Consider the following 10,499-nt stretch of genomic DNA (forward strand, 5'->3'; position numbering starts at 1 on the left):
AGCTATGTATCATCAATGGAGTGATCGAATTAGTCGTTGTTTCACGCGTGCAATATATGGGCCGCTCTCCTTGGTCTTTCACCTTTTTCGTTTTTCTTGAAAAGTGTTTCATATCTTGAGTCTAATCAGGCCAACATCGTGCTTTAAGGAGTTAAATGTTTCTGCCTTCGCTGTAACTAGGTCTATAGTTGGAGAAATGGTGGTTGTTAGAAAACAGTGGTAATTACTCAGCCACGACACGCCACGACATGCTCATACATACGTGTCGTCACATTGTTCAGCACCTTGTACCCTGGACAGCGCCCAACTAGATTTGCTCTGCATAGCAGGTCTCTCTCTCGCTCTCTCTGTTCAAAATTATATTGAACGTTATTTCATATAGCTTATCACACATATATCATGCAAGTACAATCTAATTAGACAAGTGAGATTTCATTGCTGATAAAAATACAGTTGTATTTTTCTCAGCATCTTGAAAACAAACAGTGGCCTATACTAGGAATAAGAATTGTATACTAAAAGGACGAACATGAGTCATAAAACAACAGAATAAAATAGTTTGTGGAGGTGTTATGGACTACTATTTGTAAATAGGCTGACATTTTATAAATAACTTTATGCTGTTCTACTGATCAAAAGGCTTGTTGGGAGCATAAGGGCCATGTATCTATCCCTCTTGACAAAGAGAAGGCTTTTAAACCTGGACACTTGCCAAACGTCACACCTTCCCGCCTGCCCAGGGTGCATTAACAGTATAGCTGGCAGTGGTGAAGGAGTAATTATGTTTAATTATGTTTAACACTATGTAGTTAACGCTGTAGCTGCGGCAATGAGAGCATTTATAAATGAAATCACGTAAAATATATTTTAATAAAGCTATTTAAAGATTAATTGATGTTGGGCACAATGCTTTACGCGGACACAGGGGCAGTGTCATATAAGAATGAAATAATGTTTAATATCTAATGTAGGCCTATTCCATCTCAGCGACACATACTGTGTCATAACTTTAATCTACTGGATGTGGCCAAAGTTTAATTCAATTTCCAGTTAAGTATGAACACATGTCCAACTCTATTTAGGCTAATTTAGTTTATTGTTTTAAGACATTCTGATACGGGGCACATTTTTGCTGTCCTTCACATGAGCACTTCATGTTCATGACTGATATATGACTGGCTGACACTATTGGATATAATACGCACGAGCACCCTATCAATAATGATGTTGTGAGATATTTCTCGAGAATATGATTTCATAGAAAATTAAAAGGTTATCTTTTAGAAGTATTTTATAGGCTATATGTGCATCATTTGCTACTTTGCCAAAGGTCATTGCCTAAGTTCAAATAGGGCCAGTCCTTCAGCAACGTTTGTAAGTCGCTCTGGATAAGAGCGTCTGCTAAATTACTTAAATGTAAATGTAAATGTAACGTTAATAAGGGCGCTCTCCTTCAGCTCTATACTACACAGAGCTACATGCATCGAAAGTCATTGCCGAGATGCGTGCCTTCTTTCAGGTCATCCGTCCACTACCACAAAACCATGTGTTTAATTGGACTACAAACTGCTGCAGACTTTAGAAATGCATCCTCTATCCTGAGGAGGTCGCTTTTGCTCCTCTCCACTGAAATGCGCATGTGTGTTTAGGATGCTTGCGTCGTTACTTCTGTCATAAAGATGTTGTTTGCACTTTCATGTTGAGACAGAGATATTGTTCCTACCGAATGGGATCGTAATACTGTTTTCAAAGAGTGAATAAAAATATGGATGAAATTGTCGAAAATGTCTCACTCTCACTCCCGCACACACACACACACACACACACACACACACACACACACACACACACACACACACACACACACACACACACACACACACACACACACACACACACACACACACACACACACACACACACACACACACACACACACACACACACACACACACACAAGAACGGAGGTAGTGAGGGAGAAAGGGAGAGACGTGTATTGCTCAGTCACTCCCCAGTTGTTCATTATGCTTGAGATTTTCAGGCATTTTGTCATCTTTTCATTTGCATTAACATGAACACTGATATAAATAATCCTATGTGTAAAAGTCTAGTTATACAATCTCTCAGTTATTCAATTACATTTGTACAGTTTGGGATTGTTCAGCAGGTTTAGTAACCAATAATACTGACAACGAGGAGAATCATCATTGAGAAAGACATTTAAATGTCTCTTCCTCTACTGTCTATTAGGCCTATCTCCAGCGTTAAATGACCCTGCCCTTCCTCCTCCTCCTCTTCCTCTCACATCGTATTATCATGCATCCTCAGTGCACAACTCAACGTGGTGTGTGTGTGTGTGTGTGTGTGTGTGTGTGTGTGTGTGTGTGTGTGTGTGTGTGTGTGTGTGTGTGTGTGTGTGTGTGTGTGTGTGTGTGTGTGTGTGTGTGTGTGTGTGCTTTTGGAGACATTGGCATGAGTGTGTGTGTGCCAGTGGTTATGGTGGGCCATAATTTGCAACATATGTAAATAGTGTAGAATTATATCCAAGACAGGGTCATTCTCTGGCATGGTTCTTCATGCCAGAGTACAGTATCTTGCCTCAGTGAGGTTTCCTCTTTTTGTTGCCTTGATCTGAAAAGACTGAATAGTTGAGAAAACCGTTCTAATTATATGGAAGCACAGCTTATTTAGGTGATGAAAAGGGACTTGTAGTGTCATAGCAGCCCCTTAAATTTGCCAAATAAGGAGCGGTAATGATGAGGTGAGAAGGAGTGAATGCCTAAAACAAACTATAGAGGAGCTCCACTAAAGCAGCCAGGGGCTTAAGATATATTAAATTACCATGATTAGGACTTTAGGCATGGTTCAAGCCTGTTTGAGAGGCTGGGGAGCCTGAAAGTGGTGCTATTCATGTCTGGGGAGCAGGGTCAATAGGTCGGTGAAGTTCACAGGACCTGTTTCTATTCTTATGCTAACACAGAATACAGGCCCTAATGCTCACTGGCTTGGAAGATATAAATGATTGGGCAATAATCCACGGCCCTCCGTTGCAGGGGGAGCTGGTCTATAGCTAATTGCGCTCTGCCTGCTCTCCATTCAGGAGACGGCCATAATGATGTCTCTGAAAGACTGGCCGTTTTCTCTGCTCTCCTCTTTTCCCACTTACAGTTAGAGAGGTACACGATTGTGTTTTGATATCAGTGCACGGGGCCTCAGGCGTTTCTGAGTGCTAGTCTTGTACAGGAGGCTCTTGGTTGAATTGAGTGTATGGCTGCATACAGTGAGATGCTGTGTTCTGTTGATAATGACTGCTTATAGTCCATTCTGAAATTGGCTATATGTTTTTCCCTCCACATCTCATAATGATAGCCACAGAAAATGTGTCTATTTTACAGTCCCATGAAGCGTTTTAAGGATAATAGATTTTTAGCTGTTAGACTATATGTGCCTTGTTTAGTCACCTCCCTACTCCCCAGGACGGTTTAGTTGTTCCTCCATCCAAGAACGCCTCAGAGTGTAGCAATGTAAATATATGAAATGATGATGAAGAGTATTTTGTTTATTTAAATATCGTTAAACTGAACATAAAATGTTGTTTTGTTCTCCTACGGAAAGCCTGAAGATTCATTTCTCAGTTATGGTAAGAATGAGACCCTCAATGTCTCCTGCTACAATAGGCCCTATCTATCTCTTTATGACAAGCAGAAAATCTGAGAAGAATAAATGAATGAATACAAATGATCTTGGAGTGCCATGTGACAGAACACCTGCAGTCAAGTTCCTGTGGCAGTCTAGTAGAATCGTTTGGGAGCCAGGGCTGTTTCACAAGCATTTTTCACATTCACACAACTAGTCTAGTTTAGGCTGGGCTGGGAGCATCATGGGAGTGGCTTCAGTTAACACTGTACACATACAGAATGTATTTACATTATCATACACGTTTCACCCCAAGCAAGAGTAGTGAAGATTATGTAAGAGATGGGATATCTAAAGTCCTGTGAAATGAATTGTACTTTTAGTCAGGGATAAATGGTTTCTTTTGATAGTTAAAAACCCTCAAAATGCAAGGAAAATTATGTATATTATAGGAATTTTAAGTCTATTGTCCATTGAAAAACTGAAGGTCAAGGTTATGGTTTTGAATATATTGTAATAAAAAAAGTGTATGTAATCCTTTGTTACCTAATAGGGGATATGGTTATAAGAGTATTTCAGTGTCTGTAATCAAACGATCACACTTTCAGTGTCACTGTGAAAGAAATTCATGTCAGCTCCTGTCAATGGAGTTCATTCCATTGGCCATTGGGGAATAGACGGACAAGCCACTTAAACTGCGGTCATCCCCTCTGACCCCTAGCTGCTCTAGAGGGCCCTGGGGAGACACTTAATAGCACTGACATCTAGGATTCTAACAGGTCCCTCTCTGAGTCACATTCCAAGCATTGAAACCCCATCACCCCATCATCCCATCATCCCATCATCCCATCATCCCATCATCCCATCATCAAACTCCTATTTTCTATACACCGTATTGTTATATTGCATTGATGAAAGCTACGTTTGACATAATTCCTGAATATGAAGTGCAGCCATTTTTTAAGTACCTGTATTTCAACATAACATTGCCCATTAGTGCCCCATGAACTGTCCGGTATCATAGGAGGAAATGTAGAATTTAGGATAAAACCCTTTACATAAAAATACATATTATGAAAGGTTGAATTGATTTATAATAGATGGGTAGTTACAGATTCACTGGTAAATTGTATGGGAAGAAATAGAGAAGTACAAGGAATAACAATGTTAATATGATAAACTATCTGCAAACTAGTTCATTGTCTAAACTACGTAAACGCTTCATAAATATAAAGGTATTTATAAACCTTTTGAAGTAGTTACAATGTCTTAAAATTACAATGTCTTAAAACACCCCAGGTTTGTTGTGAGCAGGACATGTTGATAAGCACGTGTCACTTTATTGGTCTTTGCCCGGTCAAGCTGTCCCTTTACAAGGACAGGTCATAACCCTCTCTGGCTGGCGCATCCATCCAGCCCTGTTTGGCACTGGACTTGGAGATGGGATTGTCAGCAATATAGACTCACACTCAGCTTACTGCTTGATCCCCTCCTGATACTAAAACACAATAAAGTGCACTTTTGTGATCATTTCTGTCATTGTGTTTTAATTTCACCAAATTACATTCAGAGTGTCTTCCGACTATTTGGGATAGCAAAATGTTTTCATTTTGGCAGAAAGTAATACAGATTTACCGACAAAAGAACGTGCAATAAACAATATTCTATTTGAACCCTAACCTTTATTTGACCTTATGTAAAGCAATCCATAAGCTTTTTTATTGTAGGCTATTGTATCTGCAATTAAATAAGTTAACTCAACTGACTAGAATTTAAAGCTAGTATAGTGTTCACGTATAGAGTATCTGAAGCACTATAATGCATGGAGGCAAAATGTTACAAGTACGTATTCTTTTGAGATGTTCTATTGTAGGCACTCTAGAAATCTAAGCTAATAAACGATTAATAAAGATGTATCGACATTCTATTCTTATACCGTTCATTTGTATAGGCTAGATTTGAATGTTTCATTAAAAAGGTGTCAGAGATAGGTGGCCCAAGACGTCAAGCTAAGTAGCCAGCCTATCTATGGGCAAACTAAAGCGACTTCGGTTGGAATGGTCGAAAAGAAAATATAACTTTTGATAACCGTATTGGATCTATTTTGAATAAGAAATCCCTTGAGGTATTTTGGCATCAACTAAACGTTCGATTGGAGTGTGTTTCGGGCCAATCTATTTCCAAATGTCAGTGACCTATGCAAATGATTCCCAACGTGGACCCGACTAATATTGCAGAGAAGACATAGCCATAAATTAGTTGTCAGATACATGATCTGCTTTACAGACTGGTTAAGCACTACACACAATTAAATAATGATCTGCTTACCTTAATCACAGGCTATATGAATCAATGATTCGTGATGTTTTTAAAATCTAAAAATCAGATGTAGGCCTATTCTCTTAATTCGGGTAAAATGTATTTGATTTTCAGATTCTTTTTTTCTGCGGTCAATCCACGATGAAGCATCTTTGAGGGGAAATACGAGTTGCTTGTTTTGAGTCGACGAGTCTGTGCTATCCAGTCTGAAGTCAAATTGCGAGTGATTGGCGATACTCTATCGAATTTAAAGAGCAATTAAATGTTCAAAACAACAACGCCTTCTGAGGGAGAGGGAGTTAGCTCAAGGAGGGAAACTTCTGCAGGGTCATGTCTGTACCGCTACTTCTGCATCACTGTGTCTCAATCGGCTCTCGCAACTTCTAGACTTTCACTGTTTCTCTCTTTTTTGATTCACGTATATTTTCTTTGCATGTTATTATGCCTTTGAACTTTAGATTTCGTCCAAACCATTAGCATGATTTCATTTATCTCAGCGCATTCCTTATTAGGTTTCTGCAGAATCATTTTAGGATATGTTCAATGTTTCTCAGCAATTACGTGTCATCTGTCACTCAAAATGCATAGGCAAAATGTTTATATGAAGGCAGTTACCGATCAAAGACCAGCAAACCTGTGAGCTGGTCATCTGGTAATACTTGGTAGGCTACTTTTGATTTATTTTAGGCTACTTCAGAAGTCTTCATGAGGAGGGTCTGTTTATGTCCAAACGGTTGTAGGCCTGTATTCACATTTCAAAATAAAGGTGATTGGTTGCATAATATTCACACTCATCTGGTAAATAGAAGATCCAGACCAATCTACCAACAACTTTCTATTGTGGTGTGCTTTCCAAGGTGCTGATACACATACTGTCTTTAAGAGCAACATACTGTAGTTATCAGAGTCTGTAGCTCTCGGCTGCGTTTAGACAGGCAGCCCAATTCTGATCTATTTTTCACGTATTAGTCTTTTGACCAATCAGATAATCTCTGAAAAAGATCTGATGTGAAAAGATCCGATGTGATTGGTTTAAAAAAATCAGAATTCGGCTGCCTGTCTAAATGCAGACATATAAACTTCAATATCAATCATTTCTGTATTTCCAATAAAAAACACTAGAATCTTTTAGACATCTGTTGAATTATTTATTCTGTATACACATTCAATTCAAACAGCACAGAAGTTATGACAAGTCAGAACTCAATTACAAAAACATGTTTTGTATGACTTTAGTGTACAAGTATGTACAAGTAAGTTTCTTTATTGCAGGTATGTTCAAAACTGTCTATCTCTCTGAATAAGGATAATAATAACAATCAGGCAATGAGACGGCTATTAATCTGACTGCTTCAATACTGTATCCAACACATTTAATGTAGAACATTCCCTGATCACTATGAACACATGCAGATAATATTTGTAATTGGAAAAATGCAGAATTTGATGGATATAGTAAATGGATGGAATCTTCACCAAACAATGTCTTTCTTTTCACTGTGACAGTCAAACATTAAACAACATTTGCAATACAGCCAGAGGGTGAGTCATTCACATTTATTTGCATAGAGTAGTCAGTTCTATTCATAAAGTAACTAATTGCACATGACAGAGGATAGACATCCAGAGAGCTTCTCTTGTAAGCAGCCCACACATTAGGGCACTGTAGTGCTTCTCTGAAGCCCAGTACACTCCAGCGTACTCTAAAGAGTACAATAGGGGCCAAACTACACACACACACACACACACACACACACACACACACACACACACACACACACACACACACACACACACACACACACACACACACACACACACACACACACACACACACACACACACACACACACACACACACACACACACACACACACACACACACACACACACACACACGCACACGCACACGCACCACACACACACACTTAGATTAAGAACACATGTTGATCTCATCCCTTTTGATTTCACATCATACACACATTGTCTAACATTGTGCTGTAATGTTAAAAGTTATATTGAAACTATACACTCTCAGCCAGGGAAAAGAGAACATTCATTACCCAAGTGCAATATATCTGCAGATGATCCGTGTGCAACTTCTGCAAACAATGTCTTCAAATAACTCCAAACATTGTCCTTACAGTAAATCTCTCCAAGCATTAACTTTAGGGGGGATTCTTCAGTGCCCTAATTTCTCAGTGTTTGACTGGAGAGGATGCCAATGAGGAAGGCCTTGCGTGACATCCTGGGATCTGACATGCTATTCCCGCTGATGCGTCTAAACCGACTGCCAGGGCTCGGGGCCCAGGGTCCAGGGCTCAGGGTTCAGGGCCCAGGGCTCAGGGCCCAGGGATCAGGGCTCAGGGTTCAGGGCCCAGGGCTCAGGGTTCAGGGTCCAGGGCTCAGGGCCCAGGGCTCAGGGCTCAGGGTTCAGGGCCCAGGGCTCAGGGTTCAGGGTTCAGGGCCCAGGGCTCAGGGCTCAGGGCTGATGGAAGAGGCTTCCTCTGGAGGTTGTCAACACCAGCAGGACCTGGAGGCACAGAGATTAAAAAAACAACATGTAAGTCACCCATGTCACATTGCTTAACACAGGAACCCAGAACACAGCGTATTGGTTAACTGTAAACAGTGACCAGTATTGTTTTAGGTCACAGTAAGATGGAGGGATGACAATGATCTTGGCCTTGATGCTTGATGGAATCTAGTTTGGGAGCAGGGAATGTGTCAGTCAGTGAATGATTGGTTAAAAAATGTGGATGTACAGTCTTCCATCTATTTCTACATTGGGTTATTCAAAACACATTAAGTACACCAATAGAAATGTTATGAATAATAAGGACAAATGTGTTACAGTATGTACAAAGCAATTTCAGAGAGGACAGAAAAGGACAGATTTTACCAATACAAAGAATCATTGTAAATTCATGTGGGATATTAAAGTTTTCTGATAACTGTGTTTATTGTGTCATCCTTAACTGTCATCAACTTAATAACTAAGACAAATCTAGCTGTCTCTCATCAAGTTTTGAATATACACAGGGGCAGTCTACCCGCACCATTACCAATTTCACCAAATTATATATAGAGAGGTTTCTGGACAATTTAATCCCACCGGGGGACTTGGCCAGACCCTTTCTCTGTCAATTTTCCACCCTCTCCCTTATTCAAGCCCCCTCTTTTTTCTCTTCCTTCACAATGCGGGATCTCTCCCTCTTTCTTTTTTATGTTCTCTCATATATTTTTTTCTCTGCGGCTCCCCTCGCCGCCAAACCCTCAGACAGCATGCAGCTTATGCAAATCATCAGCCTTTTATGCTCAATACTCGTCTTCAGTCCTGAATGAGACCTCAACAAAACACACACACACACTCAGGTTCATTTAAAATGTCCAAATACACAGAGCCCCCAGTGTTCTCACTCAAAGTCTTTAGCGCCATTCCAGTCCATTTGTATTTGAAAGCCCCAACATGACTGGATGAGCTCCCAGTTAGTAGGGTAGGAAGAGGCAGACTGATGAGAGGGTCCTGCTTCTACTGTCCCAGAGAGGGAGGGAGGGAGGGATGCATAGGAGAGAAAGATGGGATGGGAGAAAGATGGAGGGAGAGTGAAGGAGACAGGGAGGTAAGGAGTGAGTGATGGAGGGAGGAAGAGAGGGGAGTCTAATGAATATAAAATGTTCTCTGTGTTTCTGTGTTCCCAGGCTCTGGCCTGTCTGCTAGGGGACAGGAGGGGGACGGGAGGGGGACAAGAGGGGACCAGAGTGGGGGGACAGGGTGCCTTTGCCCAGCTGTAAGGGGGACCTAAGGGACTTCTCACACACTTTCTGACAGGCTGTCCCTTTCACCAGCACATAGCTGGGCCCGCTAGGCCTGCTACCATAACAACGCTGCAGCCCCTCTGTCATAGCAACGCCACGGAAACGCCACAGAACACTGGGCTCCCCCAGTCTGCCTTGGACACAACCATCAGGGGGAGGATGGGAGGGGGGTTGACAAAAGTAGATGAAGAAGTACTGAATGTGAATCAGTCTAGACATTCCCACCGCTGTGAACTTGAACTTGACGGACAGCCTGAAATGTTCACAGGCCATGTGAGTGATGGGCAGATAGAGAGATACACGCAGCACAATGGAGGTGAAGACTATCTAGTGATACATTCCTTAACCTTTTCTAAATGATCCCACAATAAATGGATACAAAATACCTTTATTTATGATGAAGTGGTCATTAAAACTTGTTTGGTTGACCAATTGTTTGCCCACATTTGGTGAAAACACCATAGCCTTTAGCTAGGGCTGTTATGGCCGCTGTCTCCATACTAATGCCTGTAAGCTGAGGCAGGCCCATGTCTGGGGGTCCACGCTGTTTATGGCCACTGGGCCATGGGAAGAAAAGAGATGTGAAAGGTCCCCTGTTGCCGTTACAAAGCTGAGAACAATCCTTGGCGGGATAATCGCGTTTATCCCCAGATTAAGACGAGATCGCAGCTGAGGTATCCTCACAGGAGGAGAGGAGAGGGAGTGTAAAACATACAATCTTTAGA

The 10,499-nt window shown here is 41.1% G+C and overlaps 1 long non-coding RNA gene across 2 annotated transcripts in view; it reads right to left on the bottom strand.

Moving 5' to 3' along the window:
- Positions 1-7,088: 7,088 nt before the first annotated feature.
- The window catches only part of LOC118359960 (uncharacterized), a 16,584-nt gene continuing 13,173 nt past the window's right edge, over positions 7,089-10,499 (bottom strand). For both annotated transcript variants that reach the window (XR_008083068.1, XR_008083066.1), the window contains one exon: positions 7,089-8,488. This is a non-coding gene — a long non-coding RNA (uncharacterized LOC118359960). The remainder of the gene's footprint in view (positions 8,489-10,499) is intronic.

The sequence above is a fragment of the Oncorhynchus keta genome, chromosome 2 (genome assembly GCF_023373465.1).
Source record: "Oncorhynchus keta strain PuntledgeMale-10-30-2019 chromosome 2, Oket_V2, whole genome shotgun sequence".
Taxonomy (NCBI): Eukaryota; Metazoa; Chordata; class Actinopteri; order Salmoniformes; family Salmonidae; genus Oncorhynchus; species Oncorhynchus keta.